The 18,509-nt window shown below is 41.8% G+C and overlaps 1 long non-coding RNA gene across 1 annotated transcript in view; it reads right to left on the reverse strand.

Moving 5' to 3' along the window:
- The window catches only part of LOC146544062 (uncharacterized), a 100,747-nt gene that overhangs the window by 18,602 nt on the left and 63,636 nt on the right, over nucleotides 1-18,509 (reverse strand). The window contains exon 2 of the long non-coding RNA XR_014884113.1: nucleotides 11,589-11,646. This is a non-coding gene — a long non-coding RNA (uncharacterized LOC146544062). The remainder of the gene's footprint in view (nucleotides 1-11,588; nucleotides 11,647-18,509) is intronic.

Consider the following 18,509-nt stretch of genomic DNA (forward strand, 5'->3'; position numbering starts at 1 on the left):
GTTTTTTGAAGACCTGATTTTTCAGCGGTGTTTTTGTGTCCCGAGACTTTTTGCAAAAAATGAGAGCTAAAGGCGCTAATAAAGAAGTGGCAATAATTAGAAAACGTCTTGCACAGTACAGATTTTATAACTCCACAGATACCATGGTATTAACATTCTGTTTGTCCACCTGTTAGAAGAAAGAGATCTGAAGAGTCATAACTCTAAAACAGTGGGTGACAATTTAATGAAAAATTGAGCTCTGCGTTTAATTTCCTTTTAAGTTCAGTTGAGCATTCTACAAGATCAAAGGGGCTTTGTGGTTTGCAAATGATCTACGATATCAGAGAAACAGATTATAACCCGGCACAGTTTGGTATTTAAGTAAGTATTCGCTTTTAATACCAATGTTTAAAGTAGGCTAATGGAACTAAAGCGCGAGTATAATTTCCTATGATACAAGTCTATAATCCAGTTTAATATATCAACCAAACGCTAAAAGCATATTGTGAATTTAATTCTGTGACTTGGCCCTGTTTGCAAAGTATCCTGAGACATCATAAAATGCATCTAGCATAAAAAGAGGCCCTGCCTTAGTTTGTAACTTTTGGGGTAGGGTCTGGGCTCTATACGGGTTTGGAACATTAAAAATAGATAAGCAAAAGTAGTACTACATGTCAGGGAGGAATTTTTTGTTTTGTTTTAGCCTAGATGCTGGAGACCTGCACCCTACAGCTGATTTTTCTCCTTTCACGTCCATGCAATGCTACTGTGGGCAGTGGAACTACAAAAACAAACAGAATCACAGAATGGCTTAAGTTGGAAGGGACCTTAAAGATCATTGAGTTCCAACCCCTGCTGTGGGCATGGCAACCAACCACTAAATCAGGCTGCCCAGGCCTCCAACCAACCTGGAACAGAATTACACCAGGTTAAAAGGTACCTCTGGCTATTTTTTTTTTTTTTTTTGTATTTTATTTTTTTAACAAGTTCCTGCAGTGTCAGATTCCACATATTCCCTTTCAGAAATGGTCATGCTCCAGCTTCCATCTAACCCTATTTTTCCCCTCCACAGCTCCAAGAGGCTGCTACAGGGACTCACTTCTGCCACTTGCACGCTTCTTCCTATTCACTAGTTTAAATTAATGGCCAATTCATTCCTGTTTATTCCTGTGGTAATGCTGTCCTGCAGGCTAATTGGTCCATCCCCCTTGATGCTTACCTCCTCGATATGTTTATGAGCAGTCATTACATACATTTGTCTTTCCCAGGCTGAAGGAGTGGAATTTGTAATCTCCTCTGGTAAAGCAGTTTGTTCGTTTCCCTGATCAGTGGTCCTTCCTGTTTCAATCTTAATTCATCAGTTGTGAACACCAGCAATGGGAATTGTACATGCTGTTCCAGGAGAGGCTCATCAGCCGCCTGTACGATGGCATTAATACAGCTGTATCTTTGCTAGCAATGTGTCTCTTGATACATGTCAGCATCGCATTAGTCTGACATGACGTGACATGACGTTGGTAGCTCAGACATGATTAAACACTACATTCAAGTTTTTCTCCTCTGCAGCCTCAGTGAACCCGTAGAATTTCTGATTATGGCAGGAATTAGTGGAATGTGCAAAGTCATACAGCCAGGATTTTACAGTTTCATCCCATTTCCACACAATTTCAGCCTGTGAGATCATCCAGGCTTTCCTGATGGATATCTAGAGCCTCTTTGTTACTGACAATGCTTCTCAAATTTAAGTCACCAGGATATTTTATTTTCTCCCTTCTACCCTTTGTATCTTCTGCCCCATGGAAGAGGTCTCCATCAGCAGAGCTGACGGTCATTCATTAGTTGCTCAAGAAATGTGGAGCTGTGGTACTGAGGGGCATGGTTAGTGGGCAATAGTGGTGGGAGTGGACGTTGGAATAGATGATCTTAGCAATCTTTTCCAACCTTACTGACTCTATGATTCCTCCTCAGAACAGTTCCTTGGCCTTGGAGTCTGTTTCCCACTCTTGTTTTCTTCAGCTAGTTCATCATTTTCAATGTCATTGGACAAAAAGTAAAATGAGAGGGCAGTTTAGGTTGATGGGGAAATACTGGATGCCTTCTGATCAAGCCCTACTCAGTAACAAATTTAGGATTAGATGCATTTTACTAATGCACAGAAGGACTAATCCTTATTTTAGGATACCAGTTATCTGCCATGAAGGTAACAACAACAACAAAAAAAAAATGCTTTTTCCTGATTAGAGACAGATTAGAGATGTTGATTACCTTCCTAGTGATATGCAGAGGTGAGATTTTTTTGCTGGATTTGTGACTAAAGCAGCTAATCAAAACCAGCTCAGGTGAGACTGCTGTGGCCAGTTTGGGATGCCATGCTGTTGATGGTATGTGTAATGATGTTACATCAAGTGGGGACTTGGAAGAATCTGTTATCCTCAAACAAATTCAGAGAAACAAGCTGAAAGTTGATAGGAGTTGACACAGCCCCTATGCTTTTTAAGTCTAAATTTGTTTCCATAATGCTTCCAGATCCCCATTTCTTTTTCTCATATCCAAGACATCCTAAGCATCAGGATGGAGCTGGTAGATACAATATAAAATCTACTCATTTTCCTCAGCTGCAGGTGGGAGATGTTAGACCATCTCACTGGACACCTTTCTTCAGGCAACTGCACAACCATGGCTGCTGGCTAACGGAAAGGAGGAACTTTGAAGGAATGTTTTTGGACAAATGGATACATACCCCAGACTGAAGTTTCAGAAAGAGGGCAAGACTAAAGATTTAAGGGCTGCAGAGAGTCTGTAATACAGGGAGAAGGGTAGGGTTCTGGGAGCAGAGCAAAAAGAAGGAAGGGTGAGAGAGACCCCAGCTCACATTCCCAAGGAATATTTATATAATTGACCCTACTGACCAATTTTTAACTGGGTTCCCCTTTCTTAAACTGGGCAGACTCAGGTCAGCAGCTTTGCTTAGACGGGAGAAGCAGGTGAATGGTGATTTAGAATAAATTGAGACAGAAAAGTAACAAAATTAGGTCATCAGCTGCAGTATAATAGGATAGATGCTTCAGTTTTCACCTTGTTAATCCACTTGCCCCATTGGATAAACAGCTCCATCTTGTACTTAATCTTCAGATAAATATGCTCTTAAAACCCAGTGGGTATTTATCCAACATAGGATAACTGTCTTTAGTGAAGCTGAATGAAATGCTTTTAGCTAAACTTAATTTAGCCTCTTGCTGGAATGTTTTTCCGAATTAGGTGGGGAAGTGGAAATGCTGAGCTCCTGACCAGAGCAAGGATGGCACCAAAGGCAGTGTGAGCCTCATGCTGGAGGTCAGCTCCTCCTGGGAAGCTCAGCATGCATGATATGAGAAGAGAATACAGGTAGTTATCACTTTTGGGGCACTTCTTTGTAGTGTGTCGCCCAACTTTCAAGAATGGTCAATTCCTCTATCAATCTTGTCACGTATCTACAACACTCAATTGAACTGAACTTCACAAATCTATCATATTTCTCACAGTTACACTCTACCCATGGCAGAGGAGCTGCAACTAGATGATCTTAGAGGTCCCTTCCAACTCAAGCCATTCAATGATTTCTCATTAACCTTTCATTTCTTACCTTCTGCTCTTTTATTTCATGCCTTTATTTGGAAGTTATTGAAAAAATAGTAAGACCACTAAATACCTTTTTGCTGCTTCTGATAGTGCTCTCTTTTACTCTTTACTCCACCTTTTCTCACTCCTTTCCAAACAGGCTTAGTGGCACCACTGCCCATATCTCCTGGGTTCCTCTTCCCCATTCCCCTCCCACGGCACTGACAGCACGAGCTTTTATCACAGCCCTTCTTATTTAGCTCCCTTCTACTGTAAACACCACTTATCTTTTCAATCTCTCACCGTATAAGATTTTTTTTTTCTCAGGTCTCAAATTATTCTTGTCATCCTTATCTGAACATCCTTTAATTCCCTTGGCAGTGACATATAGCATTCCAGATGAGAGAGGAGCCTTGGTTTTATACCATGCTGAAATTTACTCCATCTTATTTCTAACACATCCTGTTGGGCTGTTTGACAGAAGGGTGAGAGAGAAAAGTTCAATAATGATTCAGATATATATTTTTTCTGTTTGACTAGGATGCTTCATTTTTTCTCAAGCTTTCTGCATTCCCCTTTTTAAACAGATCTTTCCTTGTGCAGTACTCCAACCAGGGAGCTACTAGCTCCTTTTCATTGCTCACAGCAGCTCCGATTCTCCAGGTGGGAGAGGATGAGGCACCTGTAATTAGTGGCTGCAGGGATAAACACTCACTAGCCCTCACAGAGGACTTGTATTGAGCCAACGTATGTCAACATAGCTCAGTTTGTTTTGCCTTAATTAATGCTTTTTAATTAATTGAAGATTTTTAAACCTCCTCAAGTCAATTTTTGAATTATCCCTAGATCCCCTGTCACTTACCATTGCAACTCTTATGATAGTGCTGCACCTGTAACTAAGAAATGTACTGAAATTCCTTTTCACTTTTTATATGGATGGTTTTACATTCACCAGTGGTTTAACTGAAGGATAACAGTGCAAGGACTCTCACCTTGAGCTGGGTTTATATGGTGCCTAGCAAAGTAAGACCTTGATCCACAGCTAAGCCCACAAAATAATACTACTGCTAACACTAACTTGTCATGTACCTTCATGCTGTCCAGTCACCTAATTCAGTTACGACCTTCAGAAATTCTTTGTCACCTATTCTGGACACAGGACTGATGTGAGCTATAAATTTTACCACTACGCTTCTCCATTTTTATTTATTTATTTATTTTTTCCTGTACCACAATTTCTTCTTTTTTATTTTACATCTTCCTGTCTGTTGATCTTAGGCTCCAAGCTGTTTCAGACCTCTCTGCTCCCTCATTGAATGCATGGCCTAACATGTGATGCACTCTTCCAAAAATACAAATGAATAGCATCTTGTCAGATGAACCATCCCACTGAAGTTAAGAGAACTCCTGGTGGAAAAAGGTACAAGATAAATAACGGTCTTAGAGTCTGTCCCTAAGAGTTTGTCCTAATTAAAAGTACAACTACGCACATTAATAATTTACATCTGAAAAGGTTATGAATGTGTAATGCTTAATTACAGAAATGCAAAAAGGTGATATTTGGTTTCCAGCACCCTCCTAAATGCTCAGCCTGTGCATTTAGAAATAACTAGAGCTGTGTGGTTTGGACTATAATTAAGATTTGATTAATCCCTAAAGCTCAGTTTAACTTAGATTAGATGTATATTGATTTGTATTTCTTTACCGTTACATTCTTAGTACAGCAAATTTCCCTGTTCATAGTAATAGCAATAGATTTAAGAGGTCTGTCTGATCTCTGACTAGGGTGTCACTAAGCATCCTACAGGAAATGTGTCCACATCTAGGAAAGGCACCCAACTCACTTGTGCTTGTCATTATGAGAAACGACCAGTGGGATATGAACAGAAAGCACCATTTCTTCCAAAATTAGCCTCTCCTGTTTGGACTGCATGACACAAATTACAAACCACTGTCCACATCAAAGCCAAAGAGAACTTTTTCCACTTAATCTCGAAGACATGGCTATAGTTATTTCCATGAGTTCACCTTCGCACACAAAAGGCAAAAAGCCACTATAGCATAAGGGTTTCACTGCCAATGAGATGAGTTTACAAGAACTAGAATGTTATAAGGGCTAAGCTGTATGCAGGTGAAGAACAAGGCTGAGACTCCACGAGGGAGAAATAGACCGAAAGTCTTCACATCGCCTCTGTTGAGTATCTCAGTAACAAGGTCCTATGGGATCCACATCCTTACCACATCCTTACAGTCATTACAAGACTAAGAAATCTTGAACCTATTTTAAGCAAGTCCAACTTTCCTGGCTTTAGCAGAGCTGCAGATGATTGTAATGGCTTTCCCCGGTGACCTCAGTACTCAGTCATGCAGAATCAACATAATGGGATGCAGACATTGACTATATTATAAAAGTAATAGGAAATGATACTGTGCTTTCCCTAAAATATACAATAACTCTCACATGATAAGATTAGGTAATTGAAGAAATGAACTTTCTTCTAATCCATACAATAGCACTGCCCCAAAGCCTGCAACTACTTCTACTTTACATCTTGGTGGCAGAGTTTTGGCCTCTGACTCATCTCTCATGCCTAGTCTTGATGTTCTAGACTTAAAGAAGCCCTCTGTCCACTCCTGTTCCTGTAGTTAGAAACTTGCCTTAACCAAAACTGTAGCATTTCCTGATCTATATATTTCCATATCAAACATTACCTTCAGTTGATCAGGCTCAGGAACTCAATCCAGAAGTGTACTGAGTTGGAAGGCTGCCTGAACACCCAACACGTCCTTACATGACTGCTTGCCTGGTATCCAACAGGCAGCTCTTCTCACCCAACTTTTGAAAGAAGCCATGTGTTAAACAGCTCTCCAGATCCACATCAGCTCTGCGGGTGCTCTGAAATTAGTGTTACAGTGAACAAATGCAGCCAGACTTACAACGCATTATTAGGAGGATTTGTGATTATTCCACAATACCCTAGAAATTCTGCTTTCTGGAGTTATTGGGCAGAATATTTATTTTCCTGGACCTGCTGGTTACCTATTAACAGCATGTTACCCTGAAGTGAAGCTTTAAAATAGCTCATTCAACTCCACAGGGCAGTCAACATCATGCCTGTGGAAGGTGAGCAATATTTATTTCCCATGTAAGACTGTCTGCTAATGATGAACTGTTACAGCCATCAGGACCACAATGGCCAAGGGTTAAACTCACACTGTTAGACTCACACTCTCTTCTTTTTCCCTCGTTCCCTCTCCATTTTACAGGAGATTTCAGAACCTGGTATTTAACCCTCTATACATCATGTCTACAGTATCAAAGCCTTTGGGGTTGAGCCACACTCAGGTGATGCTCTGCCTCAGAACCAACAGGAGAGACAGTTCTGGGGAAATAATACAATCTGTGGTGTGTTGGTTATAAAAAGAAAAGCCTGATTACTATGGGCAAGTCAATGCAATGCACATAGTATGGCTTTAGAACTAATGCAGCATGCCATGCAGCCTGCATGGCTTAGTTCTAAAGTATGTTGCATGGGGTATAGAACTGATCCCATCTTGCACATCAAGCAGGGAGATACATCTCCAATAACAGGGCAATATTTTTTCTTTTTTTTCTTCCTCTACATGATCCCAAGCAGACGTTGTTATGGAGTATCAGCACACCCTGACGTCCAGGCTCAAAGAATCTTTTCAACTGGGGAGGAAGATTTAAATGTTCCCAGTTCAGGTATGTAGAGTCCTGGGAAGATCAAAACATATGAGATGTAAGGAGTTTCAGTCTGGGTTCTCTCTGTTCCTCTGGAGCCTGAAATGGCGCTGTTATAAAAATTTCACTTTATGGCCTCTTTAGCTTTAGGGGTCTGACCAAAAGAAGTTACCCTATATACAGACACTGCATCCATGGTTGCTCTCCCTCGCTGCCTGCAAGGCTTCTGCTTTCTGTTACTACTTAGGATGGGAAACAAGGTTCTGAGAGTGATACTTAGTTTTTTGTTTTTGTTTCCGTTGCAAGTCTCCAGACATCTCCAAATTTCACGTGAAGCAAGACAAGTCCATGAGGTTTTGCTGCTGTTGAATCTCAGGCCCCTTTAGCCACAGGCTCTGAAAGCGGCCTTTAAGAACTGCACCCTTTTCTGATTGCTGTGATCTTGTTGTCCTCACCAAAAACTCTTGAATGCCATTAGCAAAGCCCCCACCCACCCTGACAACGTGAAATTGGATAGAGATGGTAATGCTGTGTTATAACAATGCTCCTGAGCCATGTGAACACCTTACACAGACACCAGAATACAGTAAGAGACCAGCAGGAGCATGCTTGCATATGCAGAGCATCCTGAAGATGTAAGCCATGTCCTCCCAGAGAGACAAAAGCACTGTCACACGTTCTCCTCAACCTTTTGTTCTGAAAGTTTTGGTCATGTATTAGTTCTCTTTGCTTACAGCAGTGCCCTTTTCAGATAACCATCTGAGATGTTTTGAGGCCTTTCTTTGATAGCTTGCCCCAATATCTGTGAGAGGAGAAGTCCAGCCTGGAAGAACAATGTGCAGTAGCTACATCTCCATCCCCAGAGACTTCCTTCTGAAGAGATTGCCCTAGCTGGCCATGGTTATTTACTTCTGTACTGGGTATTCCTTTACATTTTCCTTAATATTACAGATCAAGAGGGAGGCTTTCTTTTGTAGAAGTGAAGGTACATTATAGTTTGGCAATTAAAGCAGCAGAATGAGAGCAAGTTTCTTATCACATTTGCATGCCACAACCACTAATATTAATGCTGACCACAACAGGCACTCAAGGAAGAAAAATAACAACGTGGAAGTTGCATTCTTACTTCTGTCTCCAGGACTTCTAAGCCATCAAACAGCTTTTAAGCCATTTACTAGCCAAGAGGGACAAGAAGGCCAGCAGCATCCTGACTCTGTACGGACACTGGTGAGGCTGCGCCTCAGTGCTGTGTTCAGTACTGGGGTCTGTTCAGTCTGGAGAAGAGGAGGCTCAGGGGAGACCCCAAGCTCTCTACAACTAATTCCTAATTCATTTCCTTACTGAGAATGCTCAGAGCTCCAGAACAAGTACCTGTTGGTGATGAGAGGGAGGGTAATAAAGGCTGCCAGATAACTTTCTCTGTTCCCTGCACACCGCAGTTACCCAGAAGCCCAGCCACCTAGCATAAAAGGAAACTACCCACTTTAATTAGCAGAGCAATCAAAAGGCTCTTATGCAGGAAAGCATTTATCACCAAATAGAAAATGAACGTACTTTAAAATTAGAATATGCAGAATTTGTAGCCAAAGGCACTCAGGGGAACAGGAGCTTTGCACCAAACCAGACAGGGATTTTTTTGGCTTCAGTCTAATGAACTTTTACAATAGCTATCAAATTCTGTCTGGCAGCACATTTCAGCAATGGGTCTGATTTTCAGAAATATTTTGCAGCCCTCACCAGTGTCAGGAGGAGGAGACCAGCATTCAGGAAGCCCTTATTAACCCATATTCAGATCTCAAAGCCAGATCCACGGAAACCTATTTTGTAAAAAAAATGTTACCTATACTTTCAAAATACAGTCCAAATACACAGCAGGAAATTTTTATCTTAATTGGCCGTGCTGATGAAGGCTTCACTGTGTCCCACTTACAGTCAAAAATGCCACTCATCGCAGGAACCAGACAACAGCGTATTTCATTATCAGCAGGATGAGCAAAGCTTGAATTGGAAGAGGAGGATGATTTTTTTCTGAGTTTTCACTGTATTTAATGAAGCAATTGAACTGTCCAAAAGTAAAGGAAAGTCTAGAGATAAAAATCCCATCCTGTCAGCTTGGAAGCTCACAGGGATTTTAAAGTATGGGAGACTGGAGAAGTTCTGAAGACAGTAGGAGATGCTGTCACTAAGTCTTCCTGGAGATAATTAAAATGCAAAATGCAGAATTTTCCATTGTCTTTACAAATATCATCTTGTGAGGATGCTGAAAGCTGAGAGGAGGTGTAGCTCAGCCAAAATGCTTCCTACCACCGAAATTCTGTAATTGCTGCAAAAAGGCAACTGTAAGTCAGCCTGCTACAAACTCCCAACTACAGATGGGATTATTTGATTGTAACATTTCAAAATGCATTCTGATTCTGTAACATTTCGAAAGCTTCTGTTCATATGAACACAAATTATGCAAGTCGTCTCAGGTCTGCAGTGTTAGAATCCCACAAGTGGTATCCACAGGAAAGCTGAGATGAATGCTGAGTAAAGCCATAACGACAGATTTACTCACTGTAACTATTCAGCCATTTGAAGCATAGAGAGCATAAAGGGAATGAGACAGGGTGTGAGCCCTGATAAGCAGGAGGGAGACAAATCAGGAAGTCAACCTATATTCAGCCTCTTTGTTTCTGCTTTCTTCAAAGGCTCTTCTCTGTTTTAAAAAGATCTGTGGCTTTATAGACCCACTGCAGCTGCCATCATCTACAGACTGTAACTTCGAGGACCTGGCTTAAGATAAACAAAAATTGCTTTGAACTGGGAATGTAAGATTGGACCCCATTATAACGCCCCATCTGTGTATTCCTCAGAAATAACCGTTTTAGAAGTGGTCAAGAGATACTGGTGCCCTCGTTGACTGTTTGAAGTCTCTCAATTCTGCTTTTGACTACTGTTATAAACAGGCGCTCACATGACCTGACTACAATGGATTGGCTGGCTCAAAAAGAAGTAACACAGAACAGCGTAAACAAGAAGGTCCTTGTCTGAACCCAGCCTCACTTCGCATCTCCATGCAATGAAGCAGCTCTAATTCCATATGCTTCCAGTTGGTACTTGCCTTTTGAGTTTGGTATTCAGGCTATTCTGTGCTTCAAAGATACTACAACCAGAAAGATCCCTCTTGAAGTTTTATGCACAAAAGAATTAAATTTGTCTACAGAGACTTTAGATGCAGCTAATAAAACCTATTACCCTGTTATTTACCTAAAATATCTGCTAGTGAATTACCCTTGGATGTCACAGTTCCAGGTGTCAACTAAGATAGGCAAAGAATAATCTAAAGCAATGACATCCTTGTGGCTTAGTTGAAGATCTGAACTTTGTTCACTTTGTTCAAGAAATGCTTCTACCTATGGTACCAGCCATAAACCACTGTTGTGTAGTGGAGCAGGGAGGAAGGTGGCTGGGTAGAGCCTTGCCTATTAGACCCAGTGCCATCTGCCAGCAGTGGCCTCAGAATAGCTTGGGATGTAAAATCCATAACCATTTTTCCACCTATGGTTTTGATGACAGTACAGATGGAAGATGTATAGCATCCCAGAGAGGTAGTGGATGCCCCATCCTTGTAGATATCCAAGGTCTGGCTGCCCGGGGCTCTGGGCACCTTATGGAACTGTAGGTGTCCCTGTTCATTGCTGGAGAGTTGGACCAGATGGCCTTTAAGGGTCCCTTCCAACTCAGCAGACTCTGTGATTCTATGATATTTTGGGTGGCCATATTCTACTGCTGGTTTTTATTGTTTCCAAATCAAGATTTAAATATCCCAAGCAACCCACCACTGGAAATCATTCTGTAGCATAAGAGATCTGCCTGTCAAGAAATTGTTCCGATTTCTGGACCGCCATTCCTTTGGCCCAGGTTTGTTCTTGTCCAATAAATGTCTTATAAACACCAAGGTATGGGCATGTTGTGTAAAGTGAGATGTCTAATGTGCTTCCACACAATCTGGCTTCACTATACAGCACTGGGCAAAAACATTGATGCACCAGCTTGAATTAAGTTTACAGTTCCCCCAGGAGTGTGGTGATCTGCCCAGGCTCCTCAGGCCTCCATCTGAGTTGCAATCACTTCTCCAAATTTGCTATAGACTCTCTTTATCTTTTTAAACTTCTACTCTCTGCTTTAATAACCTCCAAGGTTATCAGTATAGAGACAGAACAAAGAACATATCTTAGCACATCTTTTTTCTTTTTCCTTTTGTGTCTTTGTATAGGACTCCAGCAGAAACAGAAGCAATTAGAGCTTGAATGGTTCCTACCTCATTGTGAAGCGTTGTGTGCATCTCCATGGTGAGTTTGCACTGATTTGATAATAGCCTGAAATAAAGAGAACAGAGATCCACAAAAGCGATGTTTTAAAAGTGTACAGGCTAAACACAGACGTGAAAATAGCAGGCTATCTATTTACAGCATAAAATGAAACACTGAGGTTCTGATGATGGTTCACATACACAGAAGGGAGAAGAGAAAGCCAATTTCCAGAGAGGAGTGGTGGTAGCTGTTGCTAGGGGAAGGGTAGAGTTGCCCATATATCTCCTGAAATTGCAGGAAACCATGATCCTAAGAAGTGGGCACTTCTTGACACTCCCAGTTTCCAGGTAGTAGAGAAAATGGAGTCCAGGGCACTCTTCACATCATCCTAATGTTCATCAGAAGGGTCGCAATTTCTAAAGATTTATTTCTCTCCCTTCCATCATGTATAGTAACTGGGTCAGGGGAATATCAACAATGCAGAGAACACCAAAGGTACTCTGAGCAGAATTCATATTTTCCGTCTCCTTGGAAGTAGATTTAGAAAAGGATGGAATGTGAAGAAAACTCAAGAGCTGAAATGATTGATAAATAAATAAATAAACCATAATTAATCAAAATACTCCACAGGCCGATGTGGTATGGGATGTACTGCTCATTGGTTTCAGCAGCTCTAAGACAAGAGGGGTCATTCTGCTCACTTGGTATTTCCTCCCATATAACATAGGCTAGAGATCCTCACAGTGGGAATCATGCACCAGGCTCTTAAATCTGAGCTGATTTAGAGCATATTTTCTATGAACACTTCCAGACTTGATTTAAAGATGTCAAATGATGAGGAATTTAAGCAAGTTGTTCAAGGAGCTTTAAGTCCTTATGGTTAAGAGTGTATGCTTGTTTCTGGATTGAATTTTGAGAGATTTAGCTTTCACTACTGGATCTCACTGCGTGAGGAGTAATCCACCCTGCCCCAATGCAAGATGTAAACATACAGCACACTGTACTAATGCTCCTTGTTGTAACTCTTCTCTTGAGAGAAAATTTTCTCCACTCTGAATGTGAAAATGGCCCATTGCACACCGAGCTAGGATTGTTAATGCTTACTTTACCTTCCTGAGCAACAACTTCCCCAGGTAGCCTTTAATCTGCAAGATGAAAGAGCCTTCTCATAGCATATCAGGAAATTTACCTGCACACTGTGATTAAGTTTTGCTTAAATTTCTGTTTGTTAAATTAAACAGAATAAACATTTCTCTCCCTCCCTCCCCACTCGTGGCTAGCACAGAAGTTATGGGATGCTCCAAATCCCAGGAAACCCTGATTGTTTTCTGTCCCAAAGGCACCTAGTTGTTTCTTCCTTAAATCAGAAATTGCTAAAGATGTACATTTTAAGATATACCGTGGACAGGGATTATTTTTTTTCTACACTACATAAAATAAGGAGACTGAACAGAATGTCTATTAGGAACCTGTCTGATAAGAAAGTATAAAAATCTTTGTGTTCTTAAAGACTATTACAAGATCCTTAGGATCACAGGCTATTTACTCTAACATCTCTGTAGAAGTTGTGGAAGCTGGCAACATTAAAAAAAATAAAAAACATAGCAGAAACAGTGTCTTTAGGGATTTCCCCAGTGACAGTTCTTTATTTATGACTCCATTAAAAAAATTTAACTCAGTACATTTATTTGCTTATGATTGGACTGGCTTTCTCCCATCTCACATGCCTTTGTAGTGGAACAAGGGAGCACCAAGAGCTAGCCCTATAGCAAATGGCCCTGTGGGACACATCAGTGCTCTTTCTTCAGCGTTCTTCCTATACCCAGAGCAGGGAGAACATCATGACTTGGCAAATAGGAAACCAAGGCCTGATGTGGGGGGCTACGCTCGTGATAAGTGAGATATTAGGGTAGATATGATACTGAGGGACATGGTTTCATGGTCATGGTGGCAATGAGTTGATGGTTGGACTTTGTGATCTTTGTACAATCAATGAATATACAGATGATATAGTTGTACAATTGTACAATCAATGAATATACAGATGATATAGTATAACCTGGAGTTTGGCTGACGCAATTATTATACTAGAGTAGGAAAGAAAGACATGGAAAGAAAGACACTCACCCCATCCGGGGCTTGCATGGTAAACTCCAGTAGAGTAGATCTCCAGAAGAGATCCTCCCTGCTGGCAGTCAGCTCTTAAATGGGTCTAGGAGAGGTGGAGCCAGGCTCCACCCCTTCCTGCAGCACGGGTGAATTGCCCTCACCTGTGCTCCCACGGCTGACTCATTGCTCGCCTCAGTTGATTAATCAGAGCTTCAGGCTGTGATTCAGCAGCTCTATACAGATCTTAAAGGTCTTTTCCAACCTTAATGATTCTTTGATCAGTGAGTGATGCTCAGGCCAACTTTCAGCATCATGGGGACTCTGGTGCAAATTTCTGTAGGGGAAACAACCACAGTCACAGCCATTTCATTGACAGAAAGCAAGTTCAGGCACTGCCAGCTTCCAGAAATGACACCTCCTTTTGAATCATAATTCCACCATGGATATGGATCACTCCCAAAGCCGTAAACAGGAGACTATTCCTTTTCCTTCCCCCAGGAAGAAAAGCCTCAGGCTCTTTGAGAAGGCATAGAGATAAAATTTAGGAAACCAAAAGCAAGTCAATCTGGGACAGTGAAGGGAAGAGGTGTTTGGTCAGCATGGAAGCACATCACTGCAAACTGCACCCACTTGGATTTCCACATCAGCTGCTCAGCACTGAAAGTATCCACATCTCTGGAGGCAACCAAGTCCAGGTTGGATGGGGCCCTGGGCAGCCTGAATTGGTGGGTGTCAGCCAGCCCACAGGAGGGGACTGGAGCTCAATGAACTTTAAGTTCTCTTCCAACTCAGGCCAATTCTATGGTTCTATGATTCTGTGATCATTTCGTGTTTGAAATGTCCGGATGTGCTATAGCAGGGAAGCATCAAAGCCTGTTGTGAGATTCTCCTATACCTCAATATCTCTAAACTCTGTGGCAGTAAATAGGTGCACATTTTCTGAATTAAAGATGAAATGGAAAGGTTTTAGATGCACTGGATTTGCATCTGGCTGCAGGACGTGGGTTGTTTTATGGAAACTTCACAGTGCTTGAGAAGGGATTGTGCAAAGGCATCCATGCCCCTCTGAAAAATAAATGTTTAACTGCTCTGAGCTTTGTTTCCCCATTGTCTGCCTTCAGCAGCCCAGTAATCCCACTGCTTTGCTGTTTTGCTTTGCTCTATTCAGAAAGAAACCCCTTACACAATGAGACCCCTTTGGCAGAGGCAGAACATTGGAGGTGCTGAGCTGTGAAGAGATGTGCCAGCTGTAAGTCTGCTCAGAAGCAGCGCGAGTTTTTTGTCCCTAAAATTGGATAGAAACAGGAGAAGAAAAGGAAGGAAAAGGGGAAAAAAAAAAAAAAAAAAAAAAAAAAAAGGCAGGGTTCAGAGGACCGTGCACGGACATCGTGAAGTCTAAATGATAGCAGGAATGCCCCATTTCCAACTGGAAACCCCAGTGCCCTGTTGCATGGGCAGGCAGATGCCTCCTGGACTTAGGTTGCAGAAACATGGTTTTGCTACCCAAGGGCTGAACGTGAAGGTTGGATGTCTCCTCAAAGCAATATGGATTTACCATGCCAGAATGAGTTTGGTAGGTGGCTTTTATGGAGCAGCAGGGCCCAAGCCAAGGGGCTGGGTTTTTGTGTGTGTCTGTATTCATCTCTCCAGGCAGGTCTCTGAAATGTATACTGTCCTTTAAATGATTCCTTAATATTTAATATCATGGTAGGATGAAGTCTGATTTTATGGTTAAAAATGTCAATTTTCACAGCTGATTGAGCTTGTTTAAATGGCAAGCAGTTTACTTGTATTGAAAACCATATAAACAGATCAACTTATTTACTGACATTAAAAGAAGAGGATACTTTACACTCCAAAGCCTTTCAGTTTTTGAAACTGAAAATGAGCAGAGATGACTGAGTTCATTTTGCAGTTTTTCCCCCAGTGGCAGATTGATTGTAGTTTATAAAACAAGCCCATGCATCTGGCAGCAGAAGGAATAGCTTAAGATGCTAAGCCACCCTTTCAAAAGTTCTCCGTAATTAATTATTAGCTGCTTGGAAGTCCATTCTATTTTTCCTTTTGTTTGTATTATTTTAATGGTGACTATAATGCACATATAATGAGAAAAGCAGCATCTTGTAAACATACAAATAAATCTTAAGACTTTAAGCAGGATTAAGCAAGCTAAAAAATAATAATAAAAAAAAAACGCCCTGAAATCCAGATCCGTGGAATCACAGAAATCAGCTTTGTTAATGCTTTCCCATCTGAAGCCAATTAAAGCATACATGGACACGAAGGAATGAGGATTCATAATGGCACAGATTCCCTCTGCCTCCTCTTAAAAATAGCTGCAACATTCAGACCGATGTCTGCACTAATATATATATAAATATTATTTTGATTCAAGAGGAGCAGGGAATAGAAAGTGGCTTAGACATGGATAACATGTCTCATTCGTGGGTCAAAGGACTCTGCCCACAGTTTGGCTTTGGTGAGGAACTCAGTTTGAAATCCATCCGTTAGAGGGCAATGCACAATCCACAGTGATATCTTGGAGATAGGGTAGCAGCAGGAGTTTGAGGAAGGGGCAAAGAGAAGGGCAGAAATGGTAACTGAAGAGGTAATTCAAGAATCAGTTCTGTGACTGGGGTGGTGTCTAAAGAATCTGCTGGAAGATGCATGATACAAGGCAACAAACAAACACAAGATAGGAGGCTTACGTGGAGCGCTGAAACCCTGGCAATATGTGGCTGATGGGAACTGCAGGTTTATCCTCAAAGGAGAATAGCTCAAGAGGGTTATTCCTGACATACCAGTGATTATAGAATCACAGAATCATTAAGGATGGAAAAAAACTGAGATCCCCATGTCCAATCAACCCATCCCACCATGCCCACTGACAACGACCCTCAGTGCCACATCTCCACGTTCCTTGAACATCTCCAGGGACAGTGACTCCAACACTTCCCTGGGCAGCCTGTGCCACTGCATCACCTCTCTTTCTGAGAAGAAATTTTTCTTAATGTCCAGCCTGATAACCAATCATCTCAGCTTTCCCTGAGGACATCAGTTCCTGCCCTCCTGCCTATCATTCTGATGGATCTGCTTGTATGGAGGCTTTCCTGGGAGCCCTCCCAACAGACAGGGAATGACTGCTTTCCTCCCTGCTATCCAAGCAGACCCCCAGTGTCACTGCTGTCAGGAGGACACAAGCTCAAAGCTCAACAAGGTTACACAGTCACTGTCCCTGTGACCATCTTCCCTAGCAGGTATTTGGCTGGGGCTGCTCTCAGCAGGCAGCTGGGATGTGGCCACCCTGTTTTTCAGAAAAAGATTGGTCCATGGCCATCGTGCCATGCCAGCTGGCCTGAGAATCACAGAATGGACTGCAGCCTTCTGCCTTCACTGATACGGGCATTGCCTTGGGCTGCGCTGGCTGGGAGCAAAGGAGCTGCACTATAATTGTTGTTTACTACCCACCTCTTCATTGCAAAGAGCTTTGAATGATGGTGCAGAAATTGTTCAGTGAAGAGAGAGTGAAGAAGGCACTTGGATATCACCGTGACTGCTGCTTTCAAAAGAAGAGTAATTTGTCTGATACACAATCTGTCATCCTCCCTTCGTGCCGAAGAAGTGAGGAGCTGCTGGAAACTAACCACACATATGGTGACATGGCTCTGTCATTAGCTTGGGCAGGAGACAAATCTCCCTACATCACTGGCATGCAGCACTGGAAACACTTATCTCTTGGGCTCATGTTAAGGGCTGGCCAAGATGCACTTTTCCTTCCACCTGTGCTGCTGTGACAACAGAGCCTCTTCCAGTAAGTAAATGTTTCTCATAACTCGAAGCAACTTATCCATGGTAAAATTAACCAGTTATGCTGGGGGCCTCTATGCCATGCATTTAACAAAACAAAATTCATTGTATATCCATATACATTTCAACAGTTTAAACTGTCAGTTTAATTCTTCTCTAAATCAAAATACCATAGAATTTTTTTGGGTTGCCTCCAAACTGAGCTCATTCTTAAGGGGTTTTCCACTGGCTGCATTTTACAGGACCAAGGAGGGCAAGATCTATTGGTTGTAATAATAACAATTAAGTTACTAATTCAGATACCATGTCTACTAATGATAACAATAGCCTGCAAATTGTTATTTTAAGGCCCAGATCGTTGACAGAAATTTTGTGGCAATCTTTCCAAGGACACCTAAGAAATCCAGGAATAATAGGAAGAGAGATCTTCCTGAAAGCATTGAAGTGTTAGGCCTGCTGGACAGAAATATGCACCATGTTTGGAGTGCTGGGACTCTTACATCAGCTCCATTATTACAGATTTCCATCAGTGCAGCTGGGAGCAGAATCAGGATGTGAACCTTTAGCAGAGCATATAAAATAGTGACACATACACCTGACATACAGTGAGCCTTCACATCAATATTTATTTCAGCCTTTCTCCCTTTCCCATGGCATTCAAATGTACGGGCAACCTCTGCTGAATATTTTAGTTGTATTGCACGTAGCTGAAAAAGTTTATGCTAAGTGGGAAATGGTGCTGTGTGTGAATACATGCCGTCTACAAGGGCCTTTGCATTATGTTGGGGTTGGTTTTGTTTTCTAAGGTTGGCTGCCATAATAAGTGGGCACGAAAATGCTGACCCCATCTGTCTGGCAAGGCCAGCAACCAATCTTTAAAAGGTCCATGGGATGCAGACCCAAAATGAGACGTGTCATAGAATCACAGAATCATTAAGCTTGGAAAAGACCATTAAAATATATAGTCCAATCACCAACACATCCCCACCATGCCCACTAACCACGTTCCTCAG

This window comes from Meleagris gallopavo, chromosome 6 (genome assembly GCF_905368555.1).
Source record: "Meleagris gallopavo chromosome 6, MGAL_WU_HG_1.1, whole genome shotgun sequence".
In the NCBI taxonomy this organism is placed as follows: domain Eukaryota; kingdom Metazoa; phylum Chordata; class Aves; order Galliformes; family Phasianidae; genus Meleagris; species Meleagris gallopavo.